General features: G+C 38.6%; 1 long non-coding RNA gene across 1 annotated transcript in view; it reads right to left on the minus strand.

The window, feature by feature from the left end:
• The window catches only part of LOC137226455 (uncharacterized), an 854,565-nt gene that overhangs the window by 375,867 nt on the left and 455,078 nt on the right, over window positions 1–23,620 (minus strand). The gene's annotated exons all lie outside the window — the stretch shown is intronic.

Here is a 23,620-nt window from a genome sequence, read left to right on the forward strand (position 1 = left end):
GTTTTCTAGATACACAATGTAATTTTAAGAAAGGCAGATCTACCTTGGGATTGGTTTTAAAAAGAGAGTTGCATTTGAGAGTTTCATATACTATATCTCTGGTGAGGTATTAACAAGAACAACAGAAGCAGACACCACTGACTAGCTTCTCATTACGCTGTGCCCTGTGCTAAGCATAACCTCATTTAGTCTCACAACCCCTGTGGGTTAAGATCACTAGTGCTTCCTTTTACCACTGAGGAAACCAAAGCATAGAGGGGCCAACTCTTGTCTAGTAAACTAACATGTGTTGAATACCTGACGTGGTAGACACATTGCTGGGGCTTTGCATTACTCTGTGTTTAGTAACCAGAAAGGAATGGATTCAAATACAGGTTTTTCCACTCAAAGCCCATATTTGTTCCACCGCTTGGTAGAATATCAACAATCACTTTTCACTCAGCAGGCTCCTGACAGAAAAGAGGAAGAATTAATACAAAGTGATGATGGGAGGGCAAGGGTATTGCTTATTTGTAACTGGCCAGACAAGAGAGAGGGCAGGTCACCGTGTCAGCTTTCAGGTTACCAAAAATAAACAGAGAATTAAGAAGTGAGCAGTGTGGCTGGCCCCTGACTAGGGATTTGTATAATGAGCATAACGTGTGTCTGTGTGTGCGCCAGCATGCGAGTGTGCATATACACATAGTATCGCTTAAGTGAACAATAGGCATCCTCTCACACTACTGCTTTACTAGATAGAATTTAAGTACAGTACAGTATAGTGGTCCCACTTACCTGCAGGGGATACATTCCAAGACCCCCAGTGGATGCCTGAAACAGCAGATAGCACCCAACCATATTTTACTGTGTATTTTCCTATACATACCTATGATCAAGTTTATTTATAAATTAGGCACAGTAAGAGATTAACAACAATAACTAATAATAAAATAGAAAAAAATATAATATACTGTAATAAAAGTTGTGTGAATGTGGTCTCTCTCTCAAAATATTTGAGTGTACAAATTTAAGGCTATTTCCATCTTAACTAAGTACTCATCACGCATTGTGGCTATAACTTTTGCATTTTCAGGTGTGACAGCAAAACTAGCATGAATTTCTCTTCCCTTCTTCACAATTTCATGGATAGAAGATTCTTTTTTATTTTAATTTTATTTATTTATTTTTGGCCATGTCAGGTCTTAGTTGTGGCATGTGGGACCTTTGTTGAGGCATGCGGGATCTTTCATTGAGATGCTCAGGCTTCTCTCTAGTTCTGGCGTGCAGGTTTCCTCTTCTCTAGTTGTGGCATGCAGGATCCAGGGCGCGTGGGCTCTGTAGTTTATGGCACACGGGCTCTAGTTGAGGCACACGAGATCAGTAGTTGTGGCACGCAGGCTTAGTTGCTCCATGGCATGTGGGATCTTAGTTCCCTGACCAGGGATCGAATCTGCGTTCCCTGCATATTAAAGCAGATTCTTTACCACTGGACCACCAGGGAAGTCCCAAGAAAATTCATTCTTACAGTAGATCTTAGCAACCTCCGCAAACAATTTTTTTTTCTTTTCTTATTAAGGTTAGAACTTTCACCTTTTCACTTAGAGGAAGCACTTTACTATGGCTTCTCCTCGGCTTATTTGAATTGCCAGCATCACTACTCTTGAGGCCATTATTTTGTAAAATAATGATGACTTGAACACAAGTACTTGGATACCAAAAATAAGTGGAGAACTAAGGAGTATGCAGTGTATCCCCTGAGGAGGATTTGTGTGACAGTCCATCCGATAACCAAGATGGCTACTAAGTGACCAACAGGCAGGATATACTGGATAAAGGGGTGATTCTTGTCTGGGTGGGATGGATAAGGACAGTGCGAGATATCATCACACTACTAAGAACAGCACACAACTTAAAACTTATGAATCATTTATTTCTGGTACTTTCCATTCAATATTTTCAGACCTTGGTTGACCAAACCTGGTAACTGAAACTGCAGAAAGAGAAACCACAAATAAGAGGGGACTACAATAGCTAATATATGACAGAGGAGTGATAATAACAATAATAATAGAGGAATAATTTTTAACTGTAATGTCAAAACACATAGGTTTTCCATATTCTTTCATGGAATGTACCACATGTATTGTTACTAATAATAAAGTGCTAAAACTTAATTGAATAATTTAGTTTTCTTCTTAAATCAGAGGAGATACAAGGTTATACCTATAATATGGCTCTCTCTGGGTTTGGTCAGAGTTTAGTCAGAAAAACAGAGCCCCTGCAATTATTCTAGGAATAAAGGATTCAATATAGAAATTAAGGTTTATACAAATGTGGCAGGAACTGGACAGTTGTAGGCACTGGAACAAAGAAACAATCACTAGTGATTTCAAAGCCCTGGAATGGCTGGGAAAGTTGGGCTTGTGGTCAGTCCAAGAATATGTCGCGTCTGGCCACCTGGCCTGCAAAGCGGGAGCTGGTGGGAAAGTCTCTGATGCTGCTTCATCTGGTGGCTTCCCAGGATAATGGTTTTCTCTTTCCTTTCTCCCTTTGCCTCCCAAACCTTCCACAAGTACATTTCTTCAGCAAGCTAGCCTGAAACCAGACAGGAAAGGGGATGTGGGAAACAAGTCCCCAGTGTCGGAAGGGAGTAGTGGTGATGCTGAGTCAACACCCCACTAGGGTTATGATATCTACTTTCTTAAGAGGGAGAGAAAGTGTGAGGTTAAAGCTAAGACACCAAGAATTGCATACAAGGGGGTATGACCTGTATGAATGTGTCCTTAACAATAAAGGAAAAATAAGAAGTTTGAGACATCTGTGATGAGATGTGTGCCTGAGTGGCCTCTGACTACTGAAGGCTGCTGTAGAGCCAATTGAAATATAGCTGGATCATCTCTTTCTATAGAGTGAGGTCACTTTTTTAGTTTTAATTTTTTCATGCTGGACACCACAGAGGGAGAAAAGGAAGGTGATCAAATCAATCTATACGTCTTCTGACGTCATCAACCTCAGGAGAAAAATAAGAATGAGCCATCATATCATCACCTGTAGAAGACTCTATCCCAAGAGCCTCACCTGCATAAATTCCCCTTGTGACACTGATGCTGAATAGGCAACGTTGCTTTTCCACCACTGCTCTGATGGGACACTGAAAACCTGGGCAATTTAGCTCACTTATAAAACTAGCACCATAATCATTTAAAAGTAGCACTAAAAATTCAGGGTATAGTCCCTTACACAGATGAAAACTTATGACGTTTTATTTATTTTTATCTTTTTTACATCTTTATTGGAGTATAATTGCTTTACAATGGTGTGTTAGTTTCTGCTTTATAACAAAGTGAATCAGTTATACATATACATATGTTCCCATATCTCTTCCCTCTTGCGTCTCCCTCCCTCCCACCCTCCCTATCCCACCCCTCTAGGTGGTCACAAAGCACTGAGCTGATCTCCCTGTGTTATGCGGCTGTTTCCCACTAGCTACCTATTTTACGTTTGGTAGTGTATATATGTCCATGCCACTCTCTCACTTTGTCACAGCTTACCCTTCCCCTTCCCCATATCCTAAAGTCCATTCTCTAGTAGGTCTGTGTCTTTATTCCTGTCTTACCCCTAGGTTCTTCATGACATTTTTTTTCCTTAAATTCCATATATATGTGTTAGCATACGATATTTGTCTTTCTCTTTCTGACTTACTTCACTCTGTATGACAGACTCTAGGTCCATCCATCTCATTACAAATAGCTCAATTTCATTTCTTTTCATGGCTGAGTAATATTCCATTGTATATATGTGCCACATCTTCTTTATCCATTCATCCGATGATGGGCACTTAGGTTGTTTCCATGTCCTGGCTATTGTAAATAGAGCTGCAATGAACATTTTGGTACATGACTCTTTTTGAATTATGGTTTTCTCAGGGTATATGCCCAGTAGTGGGATTGCTGGGTCGTATGGTAGTTCTATTTGTAGTTTTTTAAGGAAGCTCCATACTGTTCTCCATAGTGGCTGAACCAATTCACATTCCCACCAGCAGTGCAAGAGTGTTCCCTTTTCTCCACACCCTATCCAGCATTTATTGTTTATAGATTTTTTGATGATGGCCATTCTGACTGGTGTGAGATGATATCTCATTGTAGTTTTGACTTGCATTTCTCTAATGATTTAATGATGTTGAGCATTCTTTCATGTGTTTGTTGGCAGACTGTATATCTTCTTTGGAGAAATGTCTATTTAGGTCTTCTGCCCATTTTTGCATTGGGTTGTTTGTTTTTTTGTTATTGAGCTGTATGAGCTCATAAATTAGCTTATAAATTTTGGAGATTAATCCTTTGTCAGTTGCTTCATTTGCAAATATTTTCTCCCATTCTGAGGGTTGTCTTTTGGTCTTGTTTATGGTTTCCTTTGCTGTGCAAAAGCTTTGAAGTTTCATTAGATCTCATTTGTTTATTTTTGTTTTTATTTCCATTTCTCTACGAGGTGGGTCAAAAAGGATCTTGCTGTGATTTATGTCATAGAGTGTTCTGCCTATGTTTTCCTCTAACAGTTTGGTGGTTTCTGGCCTTACATTTAGGTCTTTAATCCATTTTGAGCTTATTTTTGTGTATGTTGTTAGGGAGTGATCTAATCTCACACTTTTACATGTACCTGTCCAGTTTTCCCAGCACCACTTATTGAAGAGGCTGGCCTTTCTCCACTGTACATTCCTGCCTCCTTTATCAAAGATAAGGTGACCATATATGCATGGGTTTATCTCTGGGCTTTCTATCCTGTTTCATTTATCTATCTTTCTGTTTTTGTGCCAGTACCATACTGTCTTGATAACTGAAGCTTCGTAGTATAGTCTAAAGTCAGGGAGCCTGATTCCTCCAGCTCCGTTTTTCGTTCTCAAGATTGCTTTGGCTATTCGGGGTCTTTTGTGTTTCCATACAAATTGTGAAATTTTTTTGTTCTAGTTCTGTGAAAAATGCCAGTGGTAGTTTGATAGGGATTGCATTGAATCTGTAGATTGCTTTGGGTAGTAGAGTTATTTTCAGAATGTTGATTCTTCCAATCCAAGAACATGGTATATCTCTCCATCTATTTGTATCATCTTTAATTTCTTTCATCAGTGTCTTACAATTTTCTGCATACAGGTCTTTTGTCTCCTTAGGTAGACACGATATTAACAAATTGAAGGAGAAAAACCATATGGTCATCTCAACAGATGCAGAGAAAGCTTTCAACAAAATTCAACACCCATTTATGATAAAAACCCTGCAGAAAGGAGGCATAGAGGGAACTTTCCTCAACATAATAAAGGCTATATGTGACAAACCCACAGCCAACATCGTGCTCAATGGTGAAAAACTGAAAGCATTTCCACTAAGATCAGGAACAAGACAAGGTTGCCCACTCTCACCACTCTTATTCAACATAGTTTTGGAAGTTTTAGCCACAGCAATCAGAGAAGAAAAGGAAATAAAAGGAATCCAAATCAGAAAAGAAGAAGTAAAGCTGTCACTGTTTGCAGATGACATGACATATACATAGAGAATCCTAAAGATGCTACCAGAAAACTACTAGAGCTAATCAATGAATTTGGTAAAGTAGCAGGATACAAAATTAATGTACAGAAATTTCTGGCATTCCTATATACTAATGATGAAAAATCTGAAAGTGAAATCAAGAAAACACTCCCATTTACCATTGCAACCACCTTTTAAAATAAGGCAGCATTTACTTTTTAAGTGAGGTGGCATATGCATTATTATTATTTAATATTTAATGAAGGCCACCAGCGTGCTAGGTGTTATATATCACTCTGCACAAAAAGTTGGGTGTGTATATATAGGAGCCTGGCATCCTATAATTAAAGTCATGCAGCATACAGGAGAATGGACCATACTCCAGAAAGGTCAGATGAACAACTCTAATCATAACTGGTTTATATACTTCATTTCCACTAACTGAGGTTTCATCCTTCTTGATACCTAAACATTTATATTATACTTCACTGCTTATGTGGGACTTATTGAAAATTCTGACTGCCTGGGAAAGAGTTAAGCTTTCTCTGTCCAGTTGTACATTGCCCTTAAACCAAACTTTCTTTAATACGTGAAATAATCTATCTCTATTTTATGAGTTGTTGATGTAGCACAATCTGTTTTCAAGAGGGACAGTAGCTGCATTAGACACAATATTTGTCAAGGAGAGAAAATATTTTAAGTTGAAAAAAATCTAAAACTAAAAGAAACTAATGAACTATGTGTCAAAAACTGTGCCAGACACTTTCTCAGATGATTTGCCTAACAAGGATAGTTTTTCCATCTTAGAAACACCATATCAAAGATTATGATCAGTTTTAAGTACTGAAAATCAGGATTGCAAACAGAAATAGTATTGGGGGACATGGGTTTTAAAATAATGCACAAATACACCCAAAAAGCTCTTTGTAAATGAAAAAGAGTTCCTTCAAACAGCCATTTCTGTGCCATTCCATGGGAAATTTTGTTTTGTAGGAGAAAACAGTAACAAAATCTCAGTTCATTAGTTCTGAGGCCTAGCTTCTACAAGTTCTTAGAAAATAAGCTAATCTTCAATAAGGATGGTTGAATTTGTATAATTTAAGGTACAGATGAGAAAAACATTCTCAAGTTCAGGTGCTTGTACATTTTTTATAGTACAACAGTTTCCCGTGTACTAATTGGTTCAGAAGACATTTCTATTACTTCCACAGCTGGGGCTGGATATAATCAAGAAGAAATACTGTGTTACCCAGAAATAAACAAAAGTTAATGGAACTTTCGCTGAGCCACAAAGAGAGTATTTTCAGCGTTTGGCTATGAGTTCAATTTCACACTTGAGAACTTTCTAGTCTGTCCTCTTTTCCCCTGGTGAGTACCACTAACACTTCCAAGAGGGATGGAAAAAACTGAGCCAATCTGACAGGAGCAATGTCTCTCAGGAAAGAAATACAGCTGCCAAAGAAGGCAAATGAGAACTTTATACAAGCATAAAGCCAGCAGGGCATCTGGAGACATCACATTTCATTGCTCTTTTCTGTTTACTATAAGATATAAAAACAATCATTTGCCACTGGGGAGATGTTTCATGAATTGAGTGTTATAATTCTATAAGTGGATACTATGTTTTTAGGGGAATAAATAAACTTTTCAGGAAGATTTTTTTTTTCATACTCTGATCATAGAGCAGGTTCTAGTAATCCTTCAATAGGCAAATGTTTATTGTTTAAGTACCTCCTATTGGTCTTTTCTGACCTGAACAAAGAACTTTACAAGCTATCTTCCCTCTGCCAGGCAAATTCCATTTAAAAATTAAAGATAGTAAACTATTTTAAAAGTAACAATTCACTTGGTTTATGTTTTCTTCTCTATCTCTCCCTCTCTCTCATTCTTGCTCACTCACTCTCTCTTTATCTCTCTTGCAAAACAGGTATTTTTTTTCCCTATCCTTTCATAACTTCCCCATATGAGTTCTTTATTTTGATTTGTCTTTCAACTGTCTGGAATACAAGACACAGCCATTTTTAAGAAGCATGCTTGAGTTGCACATGTCATAAAATTTTGTATATTTAAGTATCATTTTATTGCTTTGACTCATGAACTTTATGTTCATGAATTTGTCTGGGTAGAGAAATTATTGAATCACACTTTTTTCTCCTTCCAAATAATGTACAAAATGCTCCATTTATACTAACATCTACTATTCAAAGACGATTGTAACATTTTCCCCTTTATAGGTGACACATTTCTTTTTCTTACAGATGCTTATAAGCTCCTTTCTTCAGTAAAATATTTAACTAAAAATGGTTACCAGATTATATCTTAAACTAACTGTTTCCTTTATAAAGAAAAATGGAACGGAAAACACTATGACTTTTAAGACAGATAAAATGGACCTAATATTGATATGCAACACAAACTACGCTAAATGGCTTTATTTTCAGCTCATTCCAACTCATAGTTTGAATAGGCTGTGAGAGAAGACCTCTAACTGAATTAACAGTAATGGTGGGGCTTCCCTGGTGGTGCAGTGGTTGAGAATCTGCCTGCCAATGCAGGGGACACAGGTTCGAGCCCTGGTCTGGGAAGATCCCACATGCCGCGGAGCAACTAGGCCCGTGAGCCACAACTACTGAGCCTGCGCGTTTGGAGCCTGTGCTCTGCAACAAGAGAGTCTGCAATAGTGAGAGGCCTGTGCACCGCAATGAAGAGTGGCCCCCGCTTGCTGCAACTAGAGAAAGCCCTCGTATAGAAACAAAGACCCAACACAGCCAAAAATAAATAAATTAAAAAAAAAAAAACAGTAATGGTGCACAGCTCTTGTTTTTTGAAGACAATACAGTGATAGAAAACACTGTACCTGTGGTGTCTGTCTCTACTGCCAGACAGGAATGACAGCCAGGACTGAAGTAGAAACAGCATCACCAGTGGCATTTTCATTGACTTGGCATCCTAACACTTAAGCACATGCTGAAAATAAAGCTTATAAGAGGCAAAGAAAAGATATGAAACAACATCCTGCAGCCAACTTTGAATTACAGAAGATTACTATCAACTGAAATAAAAAATGTACTGACTTACCAAAGAAAAGACCTGGGAGCTTAAAATTTTCACCTGGCTTCTTGCTAATCTGCCTTGCTGGAGCCAAATCATAACATCAAGCCCAAAGAACACAGGGACAAAGTTCCCAGACTAAGAGTACTCATGGTCCCAGCTTTCACCCTACTCTCCTTGGGCATCCAAAATCCTACCAGAGAAGAAAGAAATTCAACATTCAAATTTTCAACTTCAGCTTTAAGGGAAAAACTTTTAAAAGAGCAGATAAAGATGCAGCAGAGTCGAAGTTCCCACTCAGATTCTTTTGGCAGAAGTAGGAAACTCATGTAGGACTGAATATGTTAAAAATAACTAAGAGAAAAAAAATCAGTATGCTATCTATAAAAAAATTCTGCAAACACAAGGTAAAGAGAGAATATGGCACTCAACAGACAGTCAAAACATACACTTGGAGAAAAAATTTCTCCAAGGCATTGAAGAACATTTTAAATTCAATGCTTTAGAAAGCGCAAAGAGTGGAATCAACATTGCAAAAAACCAAACATGGAGGGAAAATATGATAAAAATTATACTAATGGTAAAAAATGGACAAAAATAAGAGCAAGTAGTGAGAAGATGCCATTTATGAGGATAATACTACTCAACTCTGAAGTATAACTGGAAAGAAAACAGAAAAAGGGAAAATATTAAAAAAATGTAATGAAACAAATTTTATGAAATTAAGGAAGGCAAGAATCTTTAGATATAAAAGGTATTATGGTTATGGACTGAATGTTTGTGTCCCCCCAGCATTTATGTTGCAATCCTCTGTTGGAATCTTAACCCCCAATACAATGGTGTTAGGAGGAGGTAACTAGGTTATGAGGGATTAGAGCTCTTATAAAAGAGACCTTGGGGGCTCTCTAGCCCTCTTTCCAGCATATGAAAAGAAAGTTAGAGGACCTGGTTCCTATGAACCAGGAAATGCGCCTTCATTAGACACCAAACCTGCCAACTTTGATCTTGGACTTTCCAACCTCCAGAACTGTGAGAAATGTTTGTTGTTTAAGCCTCCCAGTCTATTGTATTGTTGTTATAGCAGCCTGAACTAGGACAAAGGGCAAACTCCATCCAAAGATAATTTATCGAAGCCCCCATGCAGAGACCACAGGGAATATGTACTGATCTCACAAAGCTGGGTCTATTAAATAGGTGAGCAAGGGCAGGTACCACCTCGACAAAGTCGCAGTAGAAAATCATATACAGAAGATTAGAGAAAGGTACTTATAATGTTTTGGGGCCAGGGTTAGTCATAAGATTATTTTAGGGTAGAAGATAGTAAACATAGTCTGGGTAGGAAATGGTTAAAATTTGTGAACTAGGTAAGTTCACTAAACTTCCTTCACAGTGCTATCTTGTGTCAGAAAGTATTCTTTGGGGTCTGTGATTTGAAGTTGGAGCTCTCCATCTGTTTCAATGGAAATTAAGTTTCATTCTTAATTTGTTAATTTGGTACATTTCAGAAAGTAAAATTGTGCAGGCCTTTTCCAAAGGTCTTGTTGACTACTTTAACTATAGGATCATATGCTTGACAGTCCTCTTATTCACCACCTAACACCAGGAAAACCTGCCTTAAATCATCAAATCTCAAAATTGCTTCCTCTCATTCCCTGTGCAGAGACATAGAAACAACCAGAGGGGAAGAGGACATCGTGTCTTAGTGAGTATCACAGGAGTTATAGCAGGGCTTTCAGTAGACCATGAAGCCCTTGAAAAATATGTGATCACATATGCACGCTCCACAATCTTAAGAAAATTTGTTACTTTTTATACCAAGAAGCAGATGTAGATGTACTTCTTTTAGTTTATTATATATAATTATATATACATGTGTATACATTTGTATATAGACACTTATTATTTTTAAAACATATATCTTCTGGGTCTGTGCTATATTTTTCCCTCTTAGGAGTCTAAGAAGTTCTTAAACAATGGTCTGAGTAGCAAAGTCCCTAACAGAGCTCACTAGTAAGGTCCAGGTATAAGTCTTTGAGACTCTTTCAAATAGTAGGTTCTTTGTACTTTGTTCAAGACAAAGGGGTTTATTTCCTATTTCGGGATACTTCCCATAGCTACATGAAGATCTAATTAGCCTACTAATGTGATTGCACATTGCTGCCACATGGTGCTGCTGTTGGAGCTGATTCTTGCACAGCAAGGTGGACTCTATTCATTCTGCATCAGTCTTCTTGCTAACTGACTCAAGTTCTTGCAAGGGTCATAATGGTGTGCTTGGGCTCCAAGGGTTATCAGTTGTCTCACGTGACATTCACTTGCTCAGTACTTTTTTTCCCTGAATACCACACCATGCCAAAGTGGCTGTCTTGAAGACTGTACTGTAGTAAGTCCTCCTCATTAATCTCAAGATCATTTTGTTTCAGTGGCTGCGTTGCCTTTCCTGTCACTGGGCCTTTGTTGGGGCCACTTTAGTTTATCTGGACAGGTACTCCTACAGGTTCCTTTCCCTCTAGAAACTATATTCGTAGGGTATTTATGGAAATTGATCTATCTTCTGTCAACAAGATATAAATGTCGCATATGGGTCTCAGGAAGTGGCAATCTTGATAAAGCCATAAAACTTTCCACCAAATTCTCCCCTATATGTGTATAATCAAAGGACACTGCTCATATGATGCCTGGTTATTAGTATGTTCAGGAAAGAGCAAGGAGGTCAATGTGGCTGGGCAGGAGTGATTGGCACTGGCTGAGCATGGAGTGGACGTCCACGATGACTAATAAGGTCTTGGAGATTTAGGTGAAAGGCTTCTGCTGGCCCATATGGCAACTCTATGAGACTTAGAAAAAGGTACACATTAGTCAACGCCAGAACACATGGTTTGATGAGTGGATTTCAGCTTCTATTAGGTGCTTCAGTCTGGGGCGCTCATATGCAGTGTAGAGCCTATCAACCACATGGAGCACCCCAGGACTTGAAAATCATTATACGGACATTGGTTTTTACTCTGAGTTAGATGGGAAGCCATTGGAAGCTGTTGAGTAAATCAGTGGCATGACCTGACTTATTTTTTTCAAGAATCCTTTGGGCTGATTTGTGGAGAATAAGGGATAATGGCAGAAGCCAGAAAGCCAGTTAGCGAGCTAGTGCACAATTTGGATGAAAAATGATGGTGACTTAGATTAGGGTGTTAGCAGAACTCAAACTATATGTTTGAGTTCTGGCAATATTTTCATGGTAGGTCTTGTAAGATTATGATAAAAAGAAAAGGGTCAATGATGGCTACAAGAATGTAGAGTAAAAAGCTTACAGACTTTACAAAATCAGTCATTTTCTCAAATAGGTAAATTTGAGAAAATAGTTTAATTCCATTATATTTTAGACTCTTTATTTGTTAGATAAGGAGAATAACATTTCCCTAATTACTACACTGGAAGAGTGTGAGATCACATGAAATATTGCATGTCGAAAGAGAGACGGGAAACTACAAGGCAATATTCATTATTATTTGAAAGCTAACTACGAGGGATGTTTAAGGGCACCTTGAAGTGGCAATCTTGCCACACTCCCACACTGCCATCATCTTCCCTATTGTTTGTCAGAGGCCTATAAGCACACAATTACCGATTTATTTATTTGGGTCTTGATTTTGTTTTTGAGCATTCAACAGTCCCTGCTACACACAAATACTGCATTGGAGAACAACTCCTTGAGTGATTGTTAGCCAACACCTCAGTGGGGATTAACTGATAACAGTATATGAATTTGGCATGGTGGGCACCAGGTTTCAGTGAAAGACACCAGCATGGGCTGATTAGAAAAGAGAAGACTCTCAAGTCTAAATTTCATCTGCTTCACAATTTTTCCCATAAGCTACCATATTTCTATGTCCTATGTTCCATAGGCAGAATTTTTGAATTTCATTTTATTTATTTTTTTGTACACCAGGTTTTTATTAGTTATCTATTTTATATGTATTAGTGTATACATGTCAATCCCAGTCTCCCAATTCAACCCACCACCCCACACATACCCGCCACATAGGCAGAATTTTTGATAGGAAGAAAGTTATAATTTTACATTTTATAGTTTTTGGACAAAGGTCACAAACAAAGAATGTCAATAATATCCAGGGAAGGCTCAGTCCCGTTGACTAGATTTAGGAGCAATTTATTTTATATGAGTTAAAGAAAAACAAGAAAAGAAATCTATTACTTCTACTGGGAAATGTCCCCCAAAAGTATCTAAATTCAACAACCTGTAGGGTCCTTGGCCTAAAATTAACATATATGAGGAAAAACAATTCATATTCATTGAATTTCAGATTTCTTTTTTCCTCAATAAATACCTTTCCCAAACTTTTTCTTACATTTAGAATGTTGATGTGATGATTTCAATAATCTCTATTTGAGAATCAGAATCATATATGGAAAGTGACCTCGTTTATAAAGATTAGACATGGGTCCAATATGTGGTATTCATGTCTACTTACTAATAATACCCAGTATTTATTTAGTGCTAGTCATGTACCTAGAAATATATGATGGTGTTTGACTATGCAACTGAAACTAATTACACTAAGCGGCTCTGGGGCATTGCTATGCCCGTTTTACAGATGAGGAGACTGAGAGGACTACCAGTTGATCTCTCAGTGGAGACGAGTTAACAGGTGCAGAAAAACTTGCCTTGTAAGAGAGTTGGTAGCAGAGCAAGGCTGAGGATCAGGGAAAACATGAAAAGTCAGTAAATGGTAGAACTGGGATTGGAACCTAAATCATTTTTACCCTACTTACTACCAACCACTTTGTAATACTGTCTTCAGTGTAACTTCTTTTGATGAGAAATTCTTATAATGTGCTCACCATAATTTAATAACTTTTAAAGATGACTTTATATATGATCTTGAAAAATATTCAGAAGAAAGTCAATTTTAATTCCTTTTCCTATAATATACTCTAGATTTTTAGTATCAGCATTAAAAGGAAACCCACTGAACATAAAATTTCTCATTATTTGTAATACCAATAGCAGTTTTAGTTAATAAAATTTTAAAAAGACAATGTACTGTAACTACTTATTTGTTCAGCAAATATTTATTAAGCACCTACTGTATGACAGACACTGTTCTAGATGTTGGGGATACTCATAACCAAACAGCCAAAATCCTGCCTTATGAAGCATCCCTGCTAACTGTGAGAAGCTAAACCATACAAAGACAACATTAAATTCTTGGTAGTATTAGGGAAGGTAAATAGATCTGAAAGCCAAAACAATGTGTAATTGCAGTTAATTAGGCTCTAGAGCCTCAATTATGAGCCATCTTTGGCTTCAAAAATTGCTTTAAAAGAAGTGACTGCTCAACTTCTCCTAGTGGCAAGTTGAGGGCCAAGCATGAGAACTGGGAGAAAATGATGTCAAATGGCTTCAAACAAATATCCAGTTTAAGTTGACTGAAAGACCTGAGGAGTTTCCTGGGAAATGTAAAGAATGTCTCAGAAGTTTCTGGAGTGACATCATGGCTGTGCTATGATGCCCATGTGAAGCCATGTGCTGTGTTGATCTGCACAAATATTCATGGGTCTTCTGGATTCCTTTCTCCCTTGAGTCTGTGCCTCAATAACAGCCCCATTCACTACCCTCAACTGTCTCTGATTTCTCTAAGAGAAAAAAAATACCAAGAAAATAAAAACTGTCCTTCATAGAGGGGAATCCAGGTCACCAAATATAATTAGTGATACTACAAAGTGAACATCGTCCAAATATTTACTATATAACCATAGAATAAATTTCCACATCTCCAAAATGTGGAAGATTTAAAATGCTTAACTAGCTTTTAGGGTTATTGTGAAAATTCATTATTGGAGAGCCTTGAGGAAAAGTGTTTATAAAGCACTTGAAAAGGATAATTGCAATGAAAAGCACATTTAGCAGTCATGCAGAATGTGGTTTAGTCTCCTTTGGTTATAAAGCTCATCACTGTACATTAAAAACCCAGATTTTGCATGAATGGATAAGCCAGCTAGAGGAACTCTTGATAGTCAGTTCTGCAAGATATTATATTCAGTAATTAATTTTATAATAACTGGTTCACACATATAAAGTACTCTATTTGCATAAAAAATTACTGCTTAAATGACAAATCAATTATTGCACACAAAGTCAATTATTATACACTTGTTTAAAACTGAATATCATAATTACAATTTGAGTAATTTGCTGTTTTTCCTACTGCAACACAGTAGGGTAATTAGTATTCTAGCTCTGTGAGATTAAGTATCTCCATAAAGTCATTAAAATAAAAATCCCTAAATCCAGTGCATAGTAAATGCATGATAATTATAATATTTCAAAGAAGATTTTTTAAAATAGAAATGATCATTGAGCCTCCTCTCCTTTCTAAACTTTATGATAGAGTCCACATGGCTACTGGTTATTACTCTTTTTTTCTTAAACAGAGGTGGGGGTAACAACTGAGAATGCAAAGCTGGAGAGTAAGCACCTTTTTGATCAAATCTACCTACATAAAGTCTGTAATTCTTTGAAGAAGCAACAAAAAGGGGTTTATTGGTGAGCTTTCTAATTGAAACATGTAACTCCCAGTGAAATAAACATAAACACTTAGCTTATTTTAATCCCACAGAAATATATGCAAGTGAAAAACATTCAGATGGGAGCAGAATCATCATGGGTGGAGAAAGAGCCTACGAGGAGCTATTAATAAGCTTCATTCTGAAGAGGCCCACAGACCCACATGGCCATATGGATCAGGCAAGTTGCTGGCACTCACAAATATGTTTCTCTCTAATGCTTTTCCGTGAGCAAAGTACACACTGAATGTCAATTCTAGCTTCCAATTTCATCTAGAATCTGACCTTTTTCCACCTCCTCCACCTTGGTCCAAGCCACCATCATCCCTCACTTGAATTAATGTAATAGCTTCTAATTCCCACCCTACTCCTTCTAGTAGTTCGGTAAAATAGCCAACATGGGCTTTTCAAACCATAACTCAGATGAAGTTATAAGCGGGTAAGTTGAGCAGGTAACTTCACTCAAACCCCTCTAATGTCTTTGCCATGGGCAACAAGACCCACCTGACCCAGCCTGGTAGTGATAAGAGGTATGAAGAAAAATGAAGCAAGGTAAGATGTTGCATCCTGTCCAAGGTGCTATTTGAAAGGAGGCAGTGAGGGAAGCCCTTTCTGAGGAAGGGCATTTGAGTGGGGCCCTGAGTGCAATGTGAGAGCGAGCCAAGAGGTATCTGGGGAAGAGCCGCCAGATGAAAAATACAGGGCAGGCCAAGTGGAGAGTGAGGTTGGCATACTGGAGAAAAGGAGACCAGAGGCTCAGGAAGGGTAAGGGGTGAGTGCTACCCAATGACGTTGGAGAAATAGCCAGGGGCTGGTTTTGTAAGGTGGGTGGATACTTTCTCAGTGTGCTGGAAAGCCATTGGAGAGTTTTTGGTAGAAAGAAGAGTGACTAGATCTGACTCTTATTTTACAAAAAAGGATCACCTGGCTGTTGTGTGGAAAACAGACTGAAAAGCGGTAAATGTAGAAGCTAGGAGAGCAGAGTCTTACAAGGGAGATTTATTCCCAGTGGTTGTGGGCTATTACCTAGAGCTCCTTGGTAATATTTGGGAGCTGAGATAGAAGGCCCACACTCACCAATCATCCAGGCAAATATGGGAGCAGAACAACACAGGGCAACGCCTCTCAGCCCCACCATCACAGTCATTCTGAAAGCTCGAAACAGATGCCCAGTGCTCAACACACCCAGGATTAGCCTTCCTAATAATGAAAAAGAAAGATAAAAATAAAAATAGTGCAGCAAGAAATACAGTATTTTTCAATCTTTCAACTGTAAAGAGAGTAAAAATAGGATCAGAAGAAATGACACACACAGGCCCACCCCTTTCTCTGGGAAATATGTAGCCAGATAGGCCCCATTTATGTTCACATAAACAAGACATTCATAGAGGAAGTCACCCTTAACCCCAAAGGAACAGTGAGATGAGTAACAGCATTGGTCACTGCAGAAATCTATTTTTTGTTTCACTGTCCTAATGTACATTTTTCTTCTTTTTCCCTACTATTCTATCTGTTAAATATAAGTAACCCAAGGTTTTTGTTTTACGATAAAAAATATGCCTTGATACTCTGCATCAACCATAATAATTTCTTCCATTATAGTTAAACATCTGCTCATCTGAATCTATATCACCTACCAATCTGTGGCATAATCCCACTGACTGTGACCTAGAGAGGAAATGATGAGTTAATAAAATTTATAAGTCCCGTGGACTCACCACACTAAAGCTACCAAAAAGGGTGGTATTTATGCTTTTGCCCAAAACATAATTTGAAGTCTCTACCTATCTGAAATTCCATGAAGTACCCCCGCTCCAAGTGTTCCTGATTGTTTCTAGAAGGGCCTGTTGTTCTCATATGACTGGAATACTTAATTTGGTAATAGGCTCACTCTCTTCCAGTAAGCACATTCCCTATGGATTGGAATAAGAGTATAGCACAGCAATTACCAGCTCAGGCTCTGAATTCAGACTGTGTGAATCGAAATTCTAACACTGCCATTTACTAGCTACATGACAGTGGGCAAGTTACTTTATTTCTGTATGCCTGTTTCCTGATTTGTAAAACAGGGATAATATTACCTTCCTACCTCCTAGTAATTACCACTCATAGTAATGTTATGGCTAGTAGGACAATGTCTGACATCTGATAAATGATTAATTAAACGTTAGCCATTATTATCATGTTTTGGGGAGAGGAGATGTTTTCAGCCCCACCACTGCCCACGCTGAGGGTGCCCGTCTGGTGAATGCCAATGTCTAGGCCAAGCACCCTGTATCCAGGTGTCCACAGCTGCCCTTCTTTAGCGCTGAGGTCTGGACAGAGGCAGGAAGATTAACTTTCTCTTTTAAGCTCTTGGTTGGGCCTTATCTTCTTGGCTCCAATCAGAACTAACTGGGTCCACCATCTTGTCAAGTTTCTGGCCTGTGGTTTCTGTTAGTTTCTGGTCCTCTCTCCTCCATATATGAGGGTTCAAATCCAGACCTTGTGCCTAAACAGGAAGCAGACCTCACACGGCTGATCCCCTTCATTCTGCTACTGGTTCTTGCCAGTAAGAAGGCAAACTCCTCTCCCTTCCCTTAATGACTAAACAAATGCTCCCGTATTTAACGTTCGCACATGTGGAAGGAAAGTGGGAGAGGAGTATTTTCTACACCATCAATGCCTGGGTCTAGTTCAGCCAGCCAAACATGCTCTATGACGTATGTTGGAGCTTTATCTGCTCAGTGGGGTCAGATTCAGATAGCCCAGGGTTACCTGTTTTAAAAGATGTATTGTATCATATACCTTTTAAAACAGGTTAAAGTGGATTTTGAAATATAGAGGCCAAATGTGTACGGCTCAAATGCAATAAAAACCTTATTTCTTACTCATATAACAGTCCAAGGTGGATGTAACTATTGGGCGGTTCTCCTCCACTTAGCAATTCAGGGAGTGACCCAGATTCCTTTCTTTTTGAGGCTCTGGACATTGTTATCATTTGTATCTACTTCTCTAAAGATAAATGGAGCATAAAGGAGGCATGCTTGCTTCTAAAAGCCTTAGTGCAGAAGAGCCCACATCTCTTCCATTTGCGGTCCATTGTGAGTTAATCACATGGTCACACCTAGCTGCAAGGTCTGTCACAGGCATACCTTGGCCAACAAGTCACTTCCCAGCCCCACCTGTACACTACGGAATGGGAAAAAACATCTTTTGGTGGGCAGTTAGCCATCTCTACAAATAAAGAAAACAATTTCACATGATCACGGTCATTTGATACTAATCAAAATACATAAACTTTTGAATACTTCTTACTCCAGAACAAAATTAAAGTATATCAGTGAATTATTATCAGATGAAACAAAGTTTTTTAAAAAGGTGTAATTTTAATCAGTATACGTATTCTTCCTATCACATTCTCTGCAAGGAATTATGGTTCAATTAAGAGAAAATATTTACTGACAAGGATTATTAAATTAACTTCATTCTAGAAATTGCTTCTAGTATGGTTGAAGAATAAAGAAGTAAAAAGTGGAAACTAAACACCTTCCCCCCCCCCCTTTTTTTCTTTTCTACCTTTTCTAGTACCCGATACCCAACATAGGATTCACATTAAGAAGTCTCTGGCAAGGATGGAAAAGATACTATGTACCTCATGGTACTCATTAGCAATACTTTAAAGACTATTTTTAACCTTAATAAGCTAACTCAATTCATGCTCAGGGAGTTTCTAAAATTACAGGATTTCAAAGTGCTAAACAAATACCCCTGACTCAGGAGGCATCTTTTTCTACATTACTAATGCATTACACATAAGCTTCCTAATACTGGTGCCACTGCGCAAACAGTACTGTCACTTAGAACCACGTTCACCTTTTGTAAACAAATGATTCAATTAATAAACCTCACCAGGGAATAGTACTTTTGACTTAAAGGTTGCCTTTCTAAGATTGCTTTATAAAACAGCCTTCACTTTCCTGGAGCTTGTGACCTACGTGCATTCAAGGATTTGCTAATGAACTGCTAAGCTGCTGAGGTGAGTAAATAGAAAAGGCCATTTCTCTTGGCTCTTTTCACACCTTTTAATTGGAAGAAGTATGTTTTGGTCTGATTCATACTTTTACTTGTATGTGTCAGAAACTCGTGTAAATAAGAATTTGGTTAAAATTCTGCAGGCACTAGAGGTCATTTTTTTTTTTTTTTTAACATGGGTGGTAGGGTTGCTTTAATTCTACAGGACGAGGATTAATAGATCATGACTGACATGATGGATGGGTTTGAGCATTACATTCCAAGCTGTGTGAGTTTTAACTCTCGCAATGTGTCTGTCTATGTTTCTAAAGCAATTATTTTCCAAGTAGAATGCACAGGGTGGCCCAAGGAGGTTAGGAGAGATTGTATTATTCAAGACTCTTTCCAGTTGCAGGTGATAGAAACACTTCTCAAAATGTATTAAGCGCAAAATGGAATGTTTCTACTCATGGATGTGAAATGTCGAGGGTTGGGCTAATTTCAGGCAAGGTTGGTGTATCAGCAGGTGTCTCAAGAGAAAACAGCTGGCACACTTGTATTAGAATAACAAGAATGGTTTATTTATACAAGGACTATCATGAAATTGTGGGAATCGTGAATGAAAATGATCTAATACAGTAACCCAGGTTTTGTAGGGGTACAGCTGTTACCACCTCTAGGCCCAATGATACGAGACAAGGGAGAAGTTACTTGACAAACCAGCCTGAGACAGTTCTGCAGAAAGACCCAAAGTATCTCACCTTACTCCACTAGTGCTCTCCAGTACTCCACCCCACCTGAAAGCCAGAAGGCACTCTACACTGTCTCCACAGGTCAGACACTGGGGTAGGGAGCTAGCGGAGAAAGGTGGAGAGTAGTTCTGAAAAGGCAAACGGAAGCCGGGCAGAAAAGGCAAACAGAAGCACAACCAGATATGATTCCGTCAGGGCTAGGCCTCCATCTACTAGACCTTCTTTATTCTCCATCACCATTAGACATGCTTTTCTCCCTGGCGGCAAAAAGACCACCAGTAGCTCTATGCCTAAGTCCTATCAGCTTGGCTAGCCCTGAGAGAGCTTCTTTTCCCTGAGAGTTGAACATAAGTCCCCAGATGGGCTCACAGATCCTTCCCTGAACCAATCACTGTAGGCAGGAGAGAGAATACACTGACAAGCCAGGTTTGCATTATGTGCCAGACTCTGGAACTGAAGTGGATTCAGCCATACTTGAACCAAATGAACTGAGTTACAGAAGACTGCATCCTCAAAGGGAAAGGCAGGGGTTGTGATCAGAAGATAAAGGGGAAATTGATGTTGAACAGGTAGCTATCCACTGAATATATATCTACTTCAGACACCAAAGCTGGAAGCCGGGTGTGAGCAAATACCCTCACTGCATGTGTCAAGCACATCCCCGGTTATCTTTTTTTTTTTTTTTTTTTTTTTTTTACCAAGATCCATCCTGAAAAAGGTGACTCTTTTACTGGGGTAGACCCACTAGATAATCTGAAGACCTAGTATTTCTTCGTCTCTTCTGACATTCTCTCAGTTCAGTTCTTTAGTAATTATTCTTTCCTTGAAGGGAAAATGATAGTATTTTCCTTCGAGAGGCATATAAATGAGGAGGTGTGATACATTCTTCTGGAATTCTTAACATGGGGTCTTTGGAATTCTAGGGAGTTTAGTTATAGACTCTATGGTTCTCATGAACACCTGTAATTATACATAAAACACATTATTTTCCTTTTCTAAGTGGGAGAGTCCATAGCTTTTCTTAGATTCTCAGAGTGGTGACCCCCAAATAGTTAATAGCCCCTGATGTTTCACCCCCTTTCGTGAATAAATATCCTTTCTGATGGCTCACAGCTCCCACAGAGAGCAGCTATAAGAGTGCTGCATCACGATCTGAGTTCCAGATAATCCAGGCTGCTGTTTTATCTGGTTTGTACATTGTAAGCAGACAGGCCTACTCTATAAAGAGATAATCATGCATATAAAAAGAGAAAAAAATATTTAATTTTAAAATACCAAAATAAATAAGTCAGATACTTAATAATGATGTCCCTAAAAGTGACGGTGGCTCTAGTAGTTAGCTATGTAATGAAAAGAGGTCCTTAAAATTGTCCAGGGTTAATTCTGTTTTACAAATATTTTTTTTCTTCCATATTAATTGTCTGTGTTTATAAATATATATTAGCATATTGGAAGTGCTGAGCAGTCCTAAAACCAAAAGCCATTTTTAATCTCGCTTGAACCAGATTTTTTTCAAATTGCTTTGATCATGTAAACATGTTTTTCACTGACTCCTATTTACCGTCTTGTAGAGCTAGTTCTGTGTGCCACGCATTTGGGGAAACAATAAGGCAAACATTTATCAGAACCTATTCTAGATTCAAATTTTTGTTGCCTTTCAGGAGAAGAGGAGCAGGGAGATTGAGAGGGGAAGTGACAATTAAATAATTCAGTTTCTACTTTAATATTTTTAGTCATGCGTTCTGAGCCCAGTTCTGTCTCTGGGAGGTAAACCGTATAAGGAAGACTCATAGCTTAGGCGAGGCCCTATCTTCTACATGGGAGAATTTACTAAAGATATTGTATTATTCATGGCTGAATACCTATGGGTAAAAGGGACAGAGTACCTGCCACCAGGATGCTAAGCAAATACACAAATGACTTTAATGGAGCATGGAACAGGTCTCATTAGGAAAGTACAACATGCAAATCAAGTTGCAAGTGCAAAGCAAGGACAGCATACATAGAGGCCTCAACTTTACATGTATTTAATCCTTGGCATAACCTTCTGAAGGCAGTGGTATTATCCCAGTTTCACATGTGACGTTCTAATTCTCTGCAGCAGTTAGCAATAGAGCTGGGATAGGAATCCAGATCTCTGTGTCCCTATAGCCTACATCCTCACCATCACACACCGTTCTGAAAAGATCCTAAAAGAGAGGGATGTCCGGGACGAGTGAAAATTCCTTCAGGAAGGACAAGGAAAAGCGTGGGTTGGTCAGAAAGTCCTGTTCTTGTGCACAACACGTTCCATAATTTTTAGCGGGAATTTGTTGTCATTGTTATTGGTGCTGTTATTTTTAATAAACCTGAAAAATAGAAACTACAAAAATAACCTTCTCAGACCTAAGATCATCTTGAACAATAGAGTCAAAAACTATCACTGAACTCTGCAGTCTGTACCAGATTTATACAGCTGTGCTAATTAGCAAGAAAAAAAAATGAGTTAAAAAACTCATATCCCATGGGACAGACCCCAATGTGGATCTCTGCAGTGGTTGGGCCTGATCTTCAAGATGCCTGCTATGTCTCTGACATGCCCTTGATGCCACGGCACATTCTCTGAAACTTGTTAATGTCACCAGCCAACCAAAATTAGCATAAAATAGACGATCTGGGGTCTCCAAGAAGCTTCTGAAGCCATCAGTCTAAAACAGCAGCCAATGTGGTTATATACCTCTGCTCCATGAGGGCTACAGAATAAACATACAACAGCAGGAGTCCCAACGGGAGCTGAAGAGCAGGTGGAACAGAGAAGCTTCCTCAAGACACTGCAGCCCGATTTTAAGTTGCGTGATAGAGCCGGGAGTGGATTGGAAGCATCCCTGGCAGACAGAACAATATGGCACGGAGTATCACGGATGGGGTAACTTTTTGACTAAAGGTGTCAAACAGACTGCGAGGAAATGAAACAGATTCTTAGATGGTAGCTGCAGATGAAAATGAAAGGGCAATCTTTGCGTGTCTGCAGCGGGGAGAACACTGCTTTGCATTTTTCAGCGTCAGCAATACCCATACATCCAGATTGTGAGCACTGACAGGGCAGACTTTTTAAGAGTTTGAAAGATTTGACTCACCAGAAAAATCCTTAAAGAATATCGAGCATTCTAGCATTGTGATTTCCTATGGCGTTTTGTGCTCAGTGCAATCTAACCTCCAATTCATAGTTACTCTAAAGCATGCTATTATATTAAAAGTTTTTATCTTTAAACCACATGGGCTTTTTCTCCCAACCAGAAGAAGATAAATGGGGTAAGATGGGGGGAAGGGGGAGAAGTATCTCAAAATGTCATTACATAAAATTTTTAAAGAAGAAACTAGCGGGGTTTAGCTGGAAGAGAAAATAAAGACATTTGTTGAAGTACATTGAACCCAAATGGGGACACAAGGGTCTTCACATATTGAAAAGGTTATCCTGCAAAAGAAGATTAGATTGTTCCTGATTCTAAAGATCAGAACAAAAATCAATGGAAAGAAACCACAAAGATTGCAGTTCAGTACAATGAAGAACTTCCCAATTATTTTTCAAACTTAATGGAAGAATAGGCTGCAGCACTTAGCTGGCAGCAGTCAGTGACTGGAGAGCCATTTGTATGGGATGATATAGAAATATCTCATTACTGAGTCAGATGTTAGAATAAATATTCTTTTTTTTTTTTTTTTTGTCTCTTATTCCTCCTACTGTGTTGTATACTCCTTGAAGACAAG

The sequence above is a fragment of the Pseudorca crassidens genome, chromosome 6 (assembly GCF_039906515.1).
Source record: "Pseudorca crassidens isolate mPseCra1 chromosome 6, mPseCra1.hap1, whole genome shotgun sequence".
In the NCBI taxonomy this organism is placed as follows: domain Eukaryota; kingdom Metazoa; phylum Chordata; class Mammalia; order Artiodactyla; family Delphinidae; genus Pseudorca; species Pseudorca crassidens.